Raw genomic sequence first — 13,910 nt, forward strand, 5'->3', positions numbered from 1 at the left:
AATTGCTCTCGTAATATTTTTCATGAGAGTTGATTATTGTTAGCATGTGAAACTAATATGATAAATTAGAACACCCTGGATGAGGTTCTATTGTGTAAGTACACTTACCGTAGTGCTATTCATAGGAAAATTCCTCTGAATTTGGCAGTATTTTACAGAATAGAATTTTATGGACTCTGGTATCAGTAAAGCATGCTGCCAAATAAACTGATCAATAATAAATAAGTAACATTATTATTATTATTATTATTGGTGGTGGTGGTGGTGTTACTTGCAGAGGTCACATGAGCTGGGCCACCACCCTGCCTTGAGGACATTGCATAGAGAGCTTCTCAACAAGCCAAGACAAAGAAAAAAGTAGGTCTGTCCTTCCATGCCCAGTGAATATAGCACTCATTGTGTTTAGTCTGGGGTTCTCTTCTCTGATTTTAATTTCAGATCTGTATTTTTGTTACCCTCAAAGAAAAGAGCAAAATTATTGTTGATGTGGAAAATAGAAAAATTTGAGAACAACCAGTTTAAATACCCAGTTTTTAAATTTGAAATCATGTTTCAGTAGATAAATCTGGACATGATGGCCGAATATTACTTTGGGGTTCTTTGAGGGTGAGGGTGCTTACTGCCTACTCATCATATGGGATTATCGAAGTCCTGCCTACCTTCCCCTGTGCTACAGAGATTGTGAGTTGAATGGACTCAGAGAGAAAGGCCATGTGTAGATTCCCGAATGGCAGGCTAATATCCAGGTCCAATTTACATTTCAAAGTAGCAGAAGAAAATGACTTTCGTTGTGAACATGACTATAGATTATTCTAACATTTCTCTTTAAACATGCCTGATGTAACTTTAACTGACTGATTAAGATCTTGTAGGTGTCTTTTTTTTTTTTTGACAGAATCTGGCTCTGTCACCAGGCTGGAGAAGATCTTATAGGTGCCTTTGTGGAAATAAGTAGAGTCCGACAGAGGAAAGCCACATTAACACAACAACAAAAACAAGAGCGACATTTTTGTTCTGCCTTACATTACCTCTAGAGCAATAGGCTAAGTTAGATACACTCAAAGAAATTGCCTCTCAAGCTTGAGGACCTGGACCACAGAATGTGGCAGGTGTACTTTGGAAATTACTCCATGGGAAATCACATGGGCCTTCAGTTCCCCGGGGAAAGTTGGGGAACAGCCTGCTTTTAGACAGAATGCTGAGTAACCACAGTTTGGAAGAGAAAAAGAAAAAAAGTTGATGTGATGAACAGATGGAAGGGCTTGATGTTTTTAAATGCAAGTTAAAGAAGAAAGAGGCAATAAAATACAGAGAAATAATAATTTTCAAGTATGAAGAGATCATACTGCGGGAGTTGGACACGTCTCCAGAGAGACTCATTAACATCTGTAAAAGGAGGGATGCTCTTCGGTCTCTAATGTCAATCTTCTCTTCAAGCAAAGTTGGCAAACTGGAAATTACGGAGTGTTGGAAACAGAGAGGGCTGCATGGAGACAGCTGTTGGACAAGAGCTCTGATGTTCAGTTAAGGGATGCAGCCAGAGGAATACGTACCCCATCTCCCCATGATCTGTTGGGCTCTCCCTCTCGGTCTCTATCTGTTTCCTACATGTCAGCTCCTGAAGTGCAGGATATGCTGGAAGAACTAGAAGGTGGAAGTCGAGGTGCTTGGGAGCAGTGAATGGTCACCAGCCCAATCCCAACAGCTGCGTATGTCCCATCAGGTCCCTCGATCTGAAAGGGACCCAGGAAGAAGAGGACACATTGCTGCTGTTCATTAAGTTAGATTCTGTTACATCACAGAGGGGGAGAATGGGTAAAAAGTAAACTAGTAGTATCTGCTAAAACACTATTTTATTTTGTTCAAAAGCCTATGAACCAAGAAAAGACAGGAACAGACACAAACCTGGATAGATAGAATTCAGTCCCATATCACCTAAGGTATTGAAACATGATGGGGTTGAAAGAATACAGAATAATAAATTGGGCAGGTAATGTTCAAATTATAATTTGATTAACCAAATACGCAAATGTTCAACTTTACCTACAATCTAGGTTTAAATACACTACGAATAAATAAAATTGCTAATTCTGTGAAAAAAAGAAAATGTCAAAAGACGAGAAAAACAATTGCTCATACTCAGAACTCGTTTGTAGTTTATGGATAGCATGAGTATCGTTTTGTGTTAAGTTTGCATAACTGAGTATGACCTCTCTTGGTCTGGGATCCTAGGAAAGAATACTAGGGTAAGACTTGGATGCTGTTGTTTGACTGGGGAGTGCAGTCCCAGAGATGTGTAGTTGAAGTCAAAGAAAAGTAAGGCAGGAAGGAGGGGTGGGGCACCAGAAAATTCTGCACATGGGGTCACTTCTTCGTGAGGAAAATTAGTCTGTTGGGTGACCAGTCCCTTGAGGGGAGGAATGGAGGAGAGTCGTTGCAGCTTTCTGCCTCTTTTTGAGGACTTCTTTGGTTGAACGTCTGCTCCGTGTGGCAGTAACTCCCCAGCACCGCTGGGTTGCCTCACCTGGAGCCTTCAGCAGTCTCCGGGAAGCCAGATCTGTGCCCTTCTGCCAGGGTCTCTGGTATTGTCCTGTAATCTGCAGGATGAAGGACACTGGAGACATAAGAGACTACGAAAATCTGAAACAGCACAGAAAATATCGCCAACTAGTAAAAGTTTAAGACACCATCATTCAAGTGAAAATTTTAAATTTGAAAAAAATCCAACTTGTTAAATTCCAAACTTAGACCGAATGTTGCAAACAGTAATTACTGTTGTATTTTTTGTAACATTGTTTTATTGTATTATTTATTGACAAGTACATAAACAAGACATATTTTACTAATGGATAATGAATATGTCTTGGTAGATAATGATTTTTAAAAATTCAATTATGCAAACTTGTGATTGTGAAAAGTCATTACACATTTTTATTTATAAATATTTTTACAATGTAGTGTTCAGATTTAATTGTATACTTGCAACTTCTCATCATGTCATTTGCATATAAAATCTATATAGATTTTATATGCAAATGACATGATGAGAAGTTGCAAGTAAAGTTCACTAATTGTGTGGTTTATGTCCTTATTCCCATTTTGAATGACAATGAAAACTAAGAATATATGTTTAATAACGTCTTCTTCCAAACACATTATGGTTCAGCATAAAGCACAAATTTTATTCAAGGGTTTACTACAGTTTCATGATTTGAAAAACTCAGAAATATTACTCAGCCCAGATAAAATATTCCACTCTGGAAGAATGTGTTTGATTGGTTGATGCCTTGGAGATCAATCATTCTGAAATAGTAAGTTCAATCTGGCATCATTCAAAGTCATCTCTCCCACAATCATCTGAAGGAATGATAATACGGCAGGAAACCAAGAAAAATGAAGGATTTTTAAAGCCTCCATTGCAAAAAAGAATGGGTTCTTATAGTCACCGTGACCTTGGTGCTGGGTATTTTCTGGGGGATTGATGACCTCCTTGGATGTTCAACTCTCCCAGCTGATCATTAATCCCCAGGCAATGCCCCTGTCTGTATCACCATTGTTTAATTCAATTATTTGTGGTGTGGGCTTTACTTTGTGAATATTTTATTGTTCAGTGGGGCTCCCTGACTTTCCTCTCTGCCTGTGCAATTCTATTTCTTTGACATAGACCAGCTCCCGTTTGCATTCCCTCACACACTCAGAGCTACCTCTCATTCATGGAGAGGAAAATATATGTGCATTCACAGATACAGATATGGTTATGCGAACATTTTGTGTGGAAATATTTATAAACAAATTCAAATAAACATAGACTATTAATGCACATATATGCCAGTTTTATAAATCACCGTAGGTTGTTTTATCAGAGTGTGCACTTTTATAGGCCAGAATTGGGTATCACCATTTAGATAAGGTTGGGTGTTACTAGTAGAATAAACAGTTATAGTCTCTTAACGTAAGAATGGAATTTAAATATTAGAAGCAGAAAAAAATGCAATGTGAATAATCATCTGAGGGTGCAGGTATCTGGTATCTGGGCCAATGCCCATGTCTACACGTGGTTAAGGACTACGTACCTTCAGACTGATGGGCAGATGGGCATGGTACCTAGCATTCAGCATTCGTGGCCAGAGAGATCAGATTCACCTGAGATCTAGAGTGCTTTGAATGCATTGCTACTTCCCCTATTAGGTACCTGAGACTAGAGTGCTTTGAATGCATTGCTACTTCCCCTATTAGGTACCTAGGGGGCATTACTACTCCAGTGTTTCTGAGAGGGTTAAACATGGAGCTATCACACGGTTCATTCTTGTGAATGGTATGCAGACATATTCCATAGGTCACATAACTCTCAGTGTGGATATGTGTGAATGTGCACACATACAGATGTATGCAGGTTTATTATAAGCAAAGGATTCCATTTGTAATGCTTGTTTCTGTTCAAGATGTTTTTCCAATAATGAATGAGTTTATTGAGTTATAAAGCTCTCACCTCATTTAAATTGAAGTAATTTAAAATAAAATCATGATATATTTCAGTGATACATTTGAATTTTATTAATTTGTTATATTTATAAACACTTTGTATTTTATTTTTGTGCATACATTACATGTAATCTAATTTTATAAGTATGGCAATAGTCCTACAAATATTGGAAACCTTATCCTCCAAGAAAGCATACAACCGATTGATAAATGACTGAGTTTTACCCAATCACTTCTTTGTGTCGTTGCAATACTAGACACATTTTAGAATTTCTTTTCTCTTACCGTGGTAATTTCCATGAATGCATACATTACCATGAGTTTCAAAGCCATTGATTGTTTTTTAGGTGTTTTTCTTAATATCTACGCCATTGAACAGTGTGTTTCTCACTTTAGGCACTACACAGAACTTCCTTTAGGATAACTGAACTGAGACAGCTTCTCTCTGCCTTTCTTCAGAAGCTTTCCCATTTAATCTACATTTAAAAATCAGTAAAGATGGACTCCTTTTGCTCCTCAGGAAAGAGTTGTAGTCTTCTCAATGCTTGTCAAACAAACACAACAATAAACAAAGTCCAACACAATGATAAATGCAATACATATCTTTCTATGGAAGTTTAAAATTTAAATATTTCATGTGTAAGAATATTGCCATTGATATGCACTTACATTTTATAATGAGCATGTAAAATAAAACAGTGTGGAAACCACTATTTTTAAGGATGTATGTTAATCTGATATGTTAAACGAGCTAATCCAGATGTCATTGAATGAATTAATCTAGGCATCATTTCATTCTAATAGGATAATCTTCAGCTCTCACCAGTGGAATCTGAACATCCAAGAAATTTCTGTTCAGTTTCTGATGGTCCAGGACAAAAAAAAAAATGTTGTTTCTGTCTTTTCAATGGATATTGGTTTGACATAGTGAGGTCTTGTCCACGCTCTGAGTTGTTTTGCCTCTTTGGAGATGCTTTTCTTTTCTTTCTCTTTCTTTTTTTTTTTTGACAATGTATTCTCAAGGTTTTAGATGAAGACATTAAATTAATATTCCAGTAAGTAGAATATTAAATTGGGAAAGCTGACATCTATCTTTCAAACATTTTTTTCATCTTTATTAGATATGAAAGACACAGACTTTAAAGTTGCACCTGCAAAAGCCACACATACGACTTAAACTTTAGCCTGAAAAACCTGATGCTGAATATACACCTTCCAGGTCCCTAAATTCTATGTAGGTATGAACACTTGCTTAGGTGAGTGATATCTACAGTTGATTAGTAGCTACTTTCCTGCTAAGTATTTTGAATGGCTCTCTTTGTATCTAATGCCATGCCGTGATAGGTGTTACTGTCATCATTTCCAGATGAAAGATAGGGTCATGGATTGAGGGTTGAGTGCCCCAGAGCCTGCCTTCCTAAGCATGATGGTGTGCCACCCTGAGGAGACACAGGGACATGGTGATGTTTTGCAGCAAATAGCCAAATGCCTCAACTGATAAACTAAGATTACACATGAGATCACACAGAATGAAATTCTTACTAAGCTGTAATAGAAATTTTAGAGGTATCTGGTATGCATCATGTTGGAAAACAAAATAATGTTTAGAATATTTGATAAGAAAATATAATAAATTTACCTAAATTAAAATAAATTATGTTTGGAAGAAAATTTTCAGTGGATGATCACAAAAAATACATGACAAAGATATAAAAAAATTCCCAGATTTGGGGGGAGGGTTTAAAATAACAGGAACCGTTGAAAGTGGATTTGTGTACGTTTGTTTATAGTTTCACACATTAAAATTTCTAAACTCCTAAATTCTTTCTTTTGTGAACGGCATGAGTACATAAAATATTGTGTCAGTGTTTCCACTATAAATGTTATTTCTCAGAGATTTACAACATTTACCATAAAAATGTGACCTCCGGCATTAACTATCTATTCTCAGCAGTGAGACTGACATTTTTACGTGCAACCTTTTATACACAGCCAAAGAAACAAAGCTAGCAGTAGGGTTGTTTGCAGGCCAAGTATAATTGCTGAGAACATTCTATAGCAGTTTAAGATGCATACCTGAATTATATTCACTGAGAGTCGACAGCATTCATGGAAGGGCAGTTAATTAGTCTGTAATCAGGTCTAATCATATTTTATTTGTGAAAACACTTAAACAAGCCTGACATTGGTCTGGGTGTTACCTTTTTCCAAGAGACTAGAGCCCGGCTACTGGCTCTCCCACCTCCCCTGACTTCCACGTGACAGTTCACTACACACAAATGCGCTTTGTGGCCTTACTAGTTTATGAGAAAGGAAAATGTAGGCATCTAGTAGTTCCTATGAGAAATGAACATTGACTTTCTCTGAAGAAAATATAAATGGATTTATTTAATTGGGCTCCGGTCATTGGAGCAATTAATAATAGATTGTGTCATAGTGAGGGCTTTGTTTGTATTTAAAGCAATAAATTATAAGTATTAAATGTATATTTATTCCAAGTTAAACTCATTTCTAATTGACATGTTACCTAGCCCAAGGCTTTTAAGATCTTTTAGTATAATTAAATTAATAGAAAGCTATAGATCACAGCATGATAAGCAAACAGCCCAGATTTTAATATGACAGATATACACAACAGGCCATGTAAGGAGATCATTATTATCGGTTTAGGTTCAGCAAAAATACAGCCAGAATGAGAAGAAAACAAGCAGGTGAAGCCATGCTGAAGTGGGGGACACGAGGGACTCCATATTTGCCCTTGTCTATCTCACCAGCATCAGAAATTCCAGGTTGGACAGGAACTTCATTATGAAAATGTCCTGGTTGGATCGATTCCTTACACCAGAAGCTTTTAAACCCCACATCAAACATTTAAAGGGTATTATGGTCACCTCAGGCTTTGGGTAGTCAAAAAATGGAATAGTATTCCACTTATGTAGTGCCAAATTAGCTATCTCTACTTCTTGTGAATTTTCAAAATCTGAATTTATTCAGTGGTTAATGATAAATGCATATTGTAAATACTATCAACCGAGGATGCACTGAAGACTTCAATTTTTATAATTTCATTAATTTGAAAGCCTCAACATGCTTCGTAACAGTGTATTTGCCTTGTTCTGACAATGTGCTGCAGACACATAGTCTTCTTTAATATCAGAAAAAATTGAGAAATAGGCTGTGTTCATAGGCTGAGTTGCTTTTTTCAAAACCAGAATGGTTTGTTTTTGCCCATTGTGCTGACATCAAATGTGTTCTTCACACTGATGTAACTCGTCAGTGAATGGGGGCTCATGTCCATATTTCTAGCCTCCTGGCAGACTGATATTTGTCATTTTATATGTCCCCTTTTTATGCCAAGAAATTGCACCTCAAGGACAGTGTATCTCTTATTAATCTTTGTATCCCAATGGTCATTTTGCCATTCACATAGTAGGTATGCAGTAAATGCTCATCTAGTGAAGGAATGCATTACAGTCCGGGCATTTCCTGCTATGAAATGAGTCATCTTCTTGGTGAGATAAAACCTGGGGAGTTGCATGAATCTTCAAGGTAAAGTTCTGTGTATGCAAAGACACAGATCCTCTGGCATTTGTAAATCTGCTAATTGCTTCTTGAGTGTCATTAAATGTATAAGAGGTCCTAAAATCAAACCAGTAGGGCATCTTGTCCAGGTTGTACTTGAAGTTTTACTGAATGCTTATATTTTTGAGTTTATTGATAGCAACACTTTTCATTCCCAAAATATTATACAGACACTGTGTTGCAGTGTAGACAACACAAAGTTTTATTGCTTCCGTTTTTGGTAGGCTAGGTGTTTCAGTGAGAGGGGATGGGGGGTTCTGGAATTTTTTTGTAACGGTTAATTACATTTTTGTTTATCTATCCAGGTAAGAATTCTTACGCAAAGAGCTCCTGAGTATCATGTATTCCATGCGTCAATTTCCATGTGGCATTTTCTATATTAATGGGACAGCTGTAGCCTTTTAAAATAAACTTTTTACTTTAAAATAATTTTAGATTTAAAAAGTGTTGCAAACGTAGTACAGGGTCCATATATATTGCTTGCTTGGTTTCCTTATTGTTAACATTTTATTTATCATAGTGCATTTGTCACAACTCTGGGAACAACACCCGAACACTACAATTGACCAAATGCCAGAACTTATTCAAATGTCAATAGTTTTTCCACCGATTGCTTTACTTTGTTCCAGGATCCCATCCTAGAGACCACAATAGTCCGGTCTACATGGCTTCTGGGAGGTTTCCTAGGTGTGTGAGGCTGCGCCTGGTTCTTCGTATTCAAAACTATTATCTCCAATATTTTCCAGAGGGACCATGGGCACTGCCTTCTTTGCCCCCCTTCTTCCCTTGATTATTAATTCCTTTGATTACTGGGGGAGCATGTGGCAGGGGCCTGCTTGGATGTTCTTGGAGCACTTGCTCCAATAGCCTGTGTTTTCGTACTGAAACCTGATGGGGCTGTTACAGCAGCCATGTCAGTAGGAATGCTGAGGCACACAGGAAGCCCTTCTGGCTTCCTCCCAGCATGGGGAGAAAACCCTCCCGGAACGGCTCACTCACAGTGTAAGGGACCCACGTGGAACCTGTCATGAGGCTACTTCCCTCATCCTAATACAATAATTTTCCTTTACCTTCTTTTACACTGTGTTTCCACAGGAAAGCCTGAGTGTCTAGAACACATTCACTAGAAATGCTCCTGGCCAGAAGAAGGCAATTAAACCAGTCAGTACTGGTTTCAGTTCATCTGGATTTCATATTATTAAACTAATGGAAGGTGCATAAAAAACAGGAACTTAATTAAAAGTTTTGTACAAGAGGCATATTTTCAGAGACCAGGGCCATGGTAGTTTTGTAATATGAGTAGTTTAGAAGACTGAAATATTTGGCCAAGGTTCATGCCATTCCTTGAAATATATTGATCAGTGTGAAGTGGAGCAAGTCTAGGCTGGGCACTTTATTTTGCACCTGCAAATGAGAAAAGTCATTACAGCTGAGGAGATGATTCAGCCAATGCAGTATCTGACTTCTCAGTAGGGAGGACATTTTTTGTCCGGAAGTGATGGATATATATGATTCTAATGAAATGGGCCATTAAAATTTAACTAAGAATATAGAGCACAATTTTAGTTTTTAAAGCCTTACTTAACAATCAGTATTCAACTTACCTCTAAGACTTTTGAAAGAAATATAGAAAATTTGATGTGATAGACTGTCAGATTCACCAGTTATGTCAATGTGTATATTTGAATCTGTTATTTCCTTGGTCTATTTAATTTTGTGCCTAAGGGCTTTGAAAACCATCTATTCTAGAGAATAAGACCTTTATCTGGGATTTAAATAGGTCATTTAACTTTATTGTTATTCCGCACAATGATTCTAAATCCAATAATCTCGGTGAAACCCTTAAAATACATTTTTAAGTTCAATAACATAATTAGGAATTAAAAAGCACAAAACAAAAGTTTAATCGGCACAATTACACTACTTACCAGATGTTATAATTTCTTTAGTTATATTTCAATTAAAATTTCAAAATTGCTGAATATTATGATCTACTTTTAAAATTGATCCATTAATTGTCCCTAAACCAATGTAAGCACAGGTTTTCTTTTCAATATCTGCTACCTGATGTAATTATCTTATATATAATTATTTTATCACAGGCAGTTTATGAGCCATGCCTTTGTATTAGCTGTCTCTCTATACCTCACAATGTGCAGGCTGGAATCAATTACATATTTTAATATGTTTTATTTAGGAAAAACAGGTGGCACCCCCAGCCCTACCCCATAGTGTGGTGATATTGTGATGATCAACCTAAATTTAGATCAATGGGTAATTAAACTGGATTCCAACATTGTAATACAATGTGAAGCCCAGATGGACTTCAGTTAGCAAAATCCCTTTATGCGCTGAAATAGACTTGATTTGAGCTCTTCACAAACCCTGGCTGGGATATTTGGATTGGAGTACATGGTTTACGTGGGCTGCTTCTCAAATGTCTCCATTGGTCAGGGACACCACCTGGAAGGCTGCCTAAATGGATGATCCCTAGCCACAAGTATTAGACCTTTTCAATGCAATCATACATGACAAAGAGTTGATAAAAGAAAAGTACAGAAAAAATATGAATGAGTTCTGTGTTCAGTGGATTAATTGTCTGATTGATGAAACTTGTGGTTAGCCTCAGTCAGGATTCTTCACATTGTTGGCTCTCTGCTTAATTCTGCAATGTTGGGAAGATCATCATGAAACAGCACAAGAAAGTGAACTCGGAAGCCTCCTGGACATTTTATCAGACAGGTGATAAAGTCCTTTTGACCTCCATACTCAATTTAGTAAAACCAAAAGACTAGACTCGATTTTCATCAAGGTGTGTCTGGAGGCGTTACAATGTTGCTGCTTTTCTTTGTGCTAATCTCTAAACCAAACAACAATTGTTCCAGTCTGTGTCTTTAGTTGCACATGACATTTTTAAAAAAAACATTTAAGCATGGTAAATTAATACATAACTAAAACTGGTTTAACTTGGAAAGGGCAGTTAGAAAGAGATTTGTAATTTATTCTTAAACCACAAAGCTAGATGTCTACCCATTGTTTTAATTAGTAAGGCAACCAATGCAACATAACATTTTTTAAATCCTTTTTTATAGAATACATTTAGATTTAGAAAAAAAGAAATGAAGAGTAAATAAAACAATGGTTACCAAGGTCTAAGCATAGGGGATCTGGAGGAGAAAATGGGAAGGTGCAGGTCAAAGAATACAAAGTGACAGATATGTAAGATGAACAAGTCCAAAGATCTAAAGTAAAACATGAGGAGTACAGTTGATAGGTGTACTGTGTTCAGGATTTTTGCTAAGTGAGTAGATTGTAGCTGCTCTTGCCACAGTGGGAAGAAAGCATAACTACCTTAGATCTGATGCATATGTTAATTTGTTCCACTATCGTAACCATTTTATTGTTACATATCTTATAACATTATGTTGTATACCTTAAATATACACAATAAAATGTATTTCTTTAACACAAAGAGCTGCTGTGTATTGTTTTCTCAGATTTCCCTCATGTTAACGTATTACATAAAGATGTCACATTTGTCAAAACTAAACAAATTATACTCAAAACTATTAGTAAACTGCAAACTGTATTTGAATTTTAGCAGTTTTTCTACTAGTATTCTTTTCTGTTCCAGGATCCAATCTAGAATCACACAGTGCCTTGTTCATTGTGTCTCCTTAGCATCCTCTAATTTATGATAGTGTCACAATCTTCCTTTGTTTTTCATAGTCTTGAGACTATTGAAGAGTAACTGGTATAGTATTTTGTAGTATGTTCCCCAGTTTGGGTCTGTCTGCTGTTTTCTTATCATGAAACTAAAGTTATGGGATTTAGAGAAGAAGATCACCGCAGTGAGGGGCCTTCCCATCACATTGTTCAGAGGTTGCATTGTGGGTATGTGGCATCCTGTTCAGGGCAGCCTTGGCTACTGGGCTCAGGTAGGGCTTCCAGGCTTCTCCATCATAGGTCATGAAGTTCTCTTTTCCAAGCACTGCTGTTTGCAAGGCAGTCCCTAAGTGTTACCTATACTCAGGAGAGAGAGAGAGAGATGAAGTGCACCTTCTAGAGGGATGTGTCTACAGAGTGTACTTGGACTTGTTCTGTAAGGAAGATCTCTGACATGACATTTTAAAAGGAATAACACTTGTAGACATCTGCCTCATCACATCAATAATCAAAGATGAAAGTCAGCCAGTGACAAATCTTCCAGAGATAAAGTGATCTCTGGAAATGATCTGGAAATAAAAATAATTTCTTCATTATTTTTTCTAAGTTGCATGTTGTCAAGGTAAAACAAGGTAACTTTTAATAGAAACATCATTTCTGAAGGAAACACATAGGAAACATGGAAATCTGATTCTGTTAAGAAGAGATCTTAATATAGGATTATCCTCTATGGATAATCAAGTAGATTTTTCTTTTTTTTTTTTTTTGTGAGAGTTTTATGGTGACAGGTCTTACATTTAAGTCTTTAATCTATTCCCAGCTAACAACTTTTTTGTGTATGGTGTAAGGCAAGGGTCCAGTTTCAATATTTTGCACGTAGATGTCCAGTTTTCCCAACACCATTTATTAAAGAGACTTTATTTCTCCCTGGTGTATTCTTGGTCACCTGTCAAAGATTAGTTGGCTCTGTATGCATGAATTTGTATCTGGGTTTTATTCCATTGGTTTGTATCTGTTTGTATGCAATTACCATAGTGTTTGATTACTACAGCTTTGTAATATAGTTTTAAATTAGAAAGTGTGATGCCTCTAAAAATTTTTATGATTGTTTTAAGAGTCTCCTGTAGCTACATACAAATTTTAGTTTTTTTTTTATGAAAATATTTAATATGAAGATATTGAATGTTAAGTTTTTTATTTTTTATGAAACTATTAAAATGCTTTGAAACATTTATTCATTTTAACTTTTACTTTAAGTTTATGGGTACAAGTGCAGGTTTGCTATATAGGTAAACTTGTGTCATGGGGGCTTGTTGTATGGATTATTTCATCACTCAGGTATTCATCCTAGTACATTATAATTTTGATAGGAATCGCATTGAACTATAGATGGCTTTGGGTAATATGTGCATTATAACAACATTAGTTTTTTTAGTCCATGAACAAAGGATATCTTTCCATTTATTTCTCTCTTTTTCAATTTCATTTATTTGTGTCTTATAGTTTTCAGTGTACAGATTTTTCATCTCTTTTGTTAAATTTATTCTTAAATGTTTTATTCTTTTTTATGCTACTGTGCATGGAATTGTTTTCTTAATTTTTAAGAGTACATTCTTATTGTATAGAAATGCAACACATTTTTGTGCATTGATTTTATATCTTGCAAGTTTATTTTATTCATTTAGTAGCTTTAATGATTTCTTTACATAGGATTTTGCCATTTGTCAAGAGAGAAAATTTGACTTTCATTTCTAATTTAAATTTTTTTTTTCTTTTTCTTCCCTAATTACTCTTGCTAGGAATTCTAGTACGATCTTAAGTAGAAGTGGTGAGAGTGTACATTCTTGTCTGGTTCCTGATCTTGAAGAAAGACTTTCAGCTTTTTATCATTAAGTCTGAGGTTTTCTGTGGACTTCTCATATATGGCCTTTATTATGTTGAAGTACATCCCATCTAGATCTAAATTCATGGGAGTTTTTATTATAAAAATAAGGTGAATTTGTCATTTTTTTTATATCTGTTGATATAATCATATGATTTTTATTCTACATTCTGTTAATGTGATGCATCATGCTTATTAATTCACCTACACTGAATCATCCTTGCACTGTAAGAATAAATCCGACTTGATCATGCTACATGATCCTTTTAATGTGCTGTCAGATTTACTGATCACATTT

Source organism: Pongo pygmaeus, chromosome 4 (genome assembly GCF_028885625.2).
Source record: "Pongo pygmaeus isolate AG05252 chromosome 4, NHGRI_mPonPyg2-v2.0_pri, whole genome shotgun sequence".
Classification (NCBI taxonomy): Eukaryota; Metazoa; Chordata; class Mammalia; order Primates; family Hominidae; genus Pongo; species Pongo pygmaeus.